This window comes from Octopus bimaculoides, chromosome 5 (assembly GCF_001194135.2).
Source record: "Octopus bimaculoides isolate UCB-OBI-ISO-001 chromosome 5, ASM119413v2, whole genome shotgun sequence".
NCBI classification, from domain to species: domain Eukaryota; kingdom Metazoa; phylum Mollusca; class Cephalopoda; order Octopoda; family Octopodidae; genus Octopus; species Octopus bimaculoides.
Window position 1 is genome coordinate 120,715,581 of NC_068985.1, and position 4,387 is coordinate 120,719,967.

Sequence of the window (4,387 nt, forward strand, 5' to 3'; positions counted from 1 at the left end):
AGAGAGAGAGAGAGAGAGAGAGAGAGAGAGAGAGAGAGATCATTTTCATTTCATTTTCATTAAGGCAAGAAGGCCAGTTTATGGGATTTTCCTGGGTTTTCCGTCCATAAAGGGTTTAGCTTTTTGGCGTATCATCGGACCCCAAAACCTGTTGGCCTAAGACCTCTTCAAAATATGGAGGGGGAAAGCCTCGCTACAAAGGCAAACAATAGGGGATTATCACACTTTGGCATTGGCTATCGACTATCCTATATTTCTCTAAAGCTACTTCCTTACTAAATCCTACCACCTCTACTCTAATAGACCTTTTCAGATCTATTTACCAACGGTTGTTGACGATTGCATCCGACATTTTCCGATTCACTAACTTGTTAACCCGGTTTTTGCATGCTTGACGAACCGGGAAGGAGGCGTTCAGCTTCCAGTACTCGGGGCCCTGCCTATGGATGCTATTTAAGTCGACCGTGCAGATTACTAATTTCTGCTCTGTGTAGCCAACGACTAAGAATTGTGGACAAACTATGTTAACTTCTGTCTACTGGCACACAGAATACCCTAACTAAATATCATGTGGAAGACCCGGTGTTGTTTGCCCATGTCCACATTGGTGCATTCGGAAAATCTTGTCGGTATCTGTCAGCCATTTGGAAGCGGCTGATCAGGTTTGTGAGGCTTTGACATCCCTCTCACTTGTTGGCTAGTTTCACCCTTTCCACGTGTACATCCAAAATAGCATTCCAATTGCCCACTAGCACTAAAGAGCCTGACGTCCCAAGAGAAAAACCCAAGCTTCCGTAGGAATCTGGCTGCCCCGCCCTAATCGGAGCGTGCACAGCGACTAGTCTAAAATCACAACGTTCACCTCCCTTTCAAAATATTTACTGAAGACAGTACTTCACTCTCTACCCAGACTTTTTTTTTTTCAATTGGAACTTGTAAAAGTCAATGAGGGCTCGGCCGAAGAGGAAAATGTCTGGCTTCAGTCCTATCAACGTCATCCACCACACTACCTCTTTCGTTATAGCAACCAGACAGAGGAAAGCTGCCTTTCCCTACCGGTCAAAGGAAGGCTGCGGGGTGATCCTCACGATGGACTCGGCTAATAACCGGATCCGTCCTACACGTGACAACGGCTGTTCGACAAAGCTCTAGACACTAGACGAGTGCAGCAAGACGGTTTCATCGTCCTGCACACACCTCGCACAAGTCCGTCAGACAGTATTTCCGTATCTGTAGAGCTTGTCTCGAACCGGCAGAGCACCCCGGTAGCACTGCCAGACCAGGGTTTTTTGGAAGTTATCCATAGGCCCCGGCCCGAAGGTCCTCCGCTGGAGATGGAGGTTGTCATGGATACTTCTGTTTGGGATAGTTCATTTCTGCGCATCACCAACATACTTATCGACAAGCACCAACCTCTTGGCTAACACCTTGGCCAAAATCTTATAATACACATTCAGCAGAAATATAGGCCTAAAGTTATCAATTTTGTCCCCCTGGGAATTCTCCCATTCTGCACCGGTTGTGGTAGGCGTCTGCAAAGAGACCACCGAACAATTTCTTGTCCACCTGGAGATCTGGACAAAGCCAGACCCCGAGCAATTTAACTGGTCCTTCGGTCTAACGCTGTCGGTTGGCATGGACCTACCTCTCCAGGTGCCGAGCTGCAGGCCCACCGACTTCTCCTGGCTGATATTTGTTCCTGTCACCGTTTCGTACTCCCTTAGAGCAGTACTGACCACCTCGATTTCCGAGATGTCCGACTCTATTACGGTGACGTCACCCTCGTAAGCCGACACGAACCTTCCGGATCCTAGATCACGCGGAATGTCCCTCGAAACATCCAGCTTCCGCATCAATGGCTCGAGAGCCAGTACGAACAGAAGAGGTGAAAGTGGGCATCCTTGACGGACTGAGCGATGTTAAACGATTCCGATAGGTGGCCATTTACTTTGACCACCGAACATTGCAGTACATTGCAGCGATCCAGCCTCTTAAAACTACAACTGAAGGGGGTGACGGCCTCTGAAAACGAGGCCGAAAACGTGAGAACAGCCTCCAGGTATTTGTGGTCGACACCATCAAAAGCTTTCGATTGATTCAAATTGGTCAGGGCCCCACCCATGCCAGGTTCCTTTCGCACGCTCTTTCTGGTGTAACGCGTGAGGCGGAGGTTGTGGATACTTTTGGGGGATCCACGTCTGCGCGTCACCAACCAACTTATCGTCGACAAGCGCCAATCTCTTGTCTAACCCTTTGGCCAAAATCTTATAATCTGCATTCAGCAGAGTTATAGGCCTAAAGTTATCAATTTTGTCCCCCTTATTCGAATCCTCCCTAAATATCACCACTCCACGGCTCACAGCGCTGAGAATTCTCTTGCTCTGCTGCCAGTTGTTTTAGACGTCTAGCAAGAGACCACCGAACAAGTTTGGCATATGAAAATAAAGCTCGAAAGGTAGACCATTCTGCGTTTTCATCGCGTACTGTATATCTTCTGCTGTTATCGGCATTGCACGGAACCCTGCCTCCCTGGCCGAAAGGCGCCGCATGTTACTGAGATAGGGAGTGAAATCCATCACCATTCCAGAACCACTGCGTGTCACATACAGTTCGGCGAAGTACCGCTGAAATTCCGCACACATCTGCTTGGATTCGGTTATCATGCGCCCATCACAGCTCGTAAAGATCGAATTGTTGCTTTATTTCCACGAAGCGCCTCTGTCACCCGGGCCCATCGAACGGTTTTCGTCCCCTCCCGTATCAGTGCACGCATCCTAGCTCTGACAACGCAACTTTCGTGTTTGGCATTGAAGAATTGATCAAGAGCCAATCTCGCCGCTAGCACGTCGGTCGCTACGCCTTTACGAAGTGCCTCATCTAGCTTTCTAACAAGGTCTCCCTCTGTCCTAGATTCCTCTAACGCTATTTCCTTACTAAAACCTATCGCCTCTACTCTAATAACCCTTTCCATGGCTATCCACCAACGGCTGTTGACGATTGCACCTACTAACTCTCGATGGACTAACTTGCTAATCCGGTCCCTAAAAGCCTGGCGCGCCTCAGAAGGGGGCGTTCAGCTTCCAGTGCCTGTGCTTTGTCTATGGATCCTATCTATGTCGACCGTACAGATCATACATTTATGGTGCTTGTAACCGACGACTTTGAATTGTTGACAGCCTATATTACTTCTATCTACAAGCCTACAAAATACTCTATCTAGATACGATCTGGAATGCCTGATGCTGTTCGCCCATATCCACATTGGCGCGATCGAGAAATCCAGTCGGTACCTGTCAAGCCAACTGGAAGCGGCTGAGCAGGTTTGTGAGGCTTTTCCTCCTCGCTCTCCTATCAGCTAGCCCCACCCTATCCAGGCGTGCGTCCAATGTGGAGCACTGAGTGCAGTACCAACTCCGAATGACGGTGAGCCTGCCCAGCTAACCTCATTCTCCTCTGTGTTATTTTTGAACTTACTATTGGGAGGCTCTCGTACAGCTCTGAGTTCTTCATCCTCAGTGTATACTGATTAATGTTCAGAGCCACCCTCAGCATTCCCGTGTAGCCCCATCCAACCATCTGAGTGAACTTCGTGGTCAGTGTCCATGTCTCAGACCCATGCAACAGCAGACTCCACTACAGCAAAGAAAAGACGGATCTTCAGGTCTTTACGAAGATCCGACTTCTATACAGATCTCAAACTGTGGCATGCCGCCCAGGCTTTGCTCTTCCTCTCAACTATAACAACCTCTGTCTTCCCAATCTTTGCTCCTAGATACAGGAAGTCCTCAACCAACTCTAATGGCTTCCCGCCTACATTCGTAGTCTTCTCTGGCTTCTTAATGTTCTCTACCAGATACTTAGTCTTAATTTCATTCATTTCCAGCCCCACACTCATCGACACAGTCTCTACCTCTTACACCAAATCTTCTGCTTCCTTCACTGTTTATCATCAGAACTATGTCGTGAGCACCGAATTTATTTGGGGCCAAATATAGCCCCACTAGGGGCTACACAAACACAGAAACCCAACGCCAGGTCCCTAGTGTTTCTATTAACAAACTGAAACAACGTTTAAACGAAAAAAACAAAACGGTAACAAACGGGTGTAAACTAAATTTTTAATCAAGACTTACTTCGGGCGTTCGAAAATACGTCTGTCATGTTCAGCAGTAAATATACTATAATAACAATAATAATAATAATAATAATAATAATAATAATAATAATAATAATAATAATAATAATAATAATAATAATAATAATAATAATAATAATAATTCCTGGCTAAGAAGGAATATATTCACAGACATGACAGAGCTGGGACCTATATACACTGGAAGCTATGCCAACATTATGGAATAACAACAGAAAAAAGATGGTATAAACA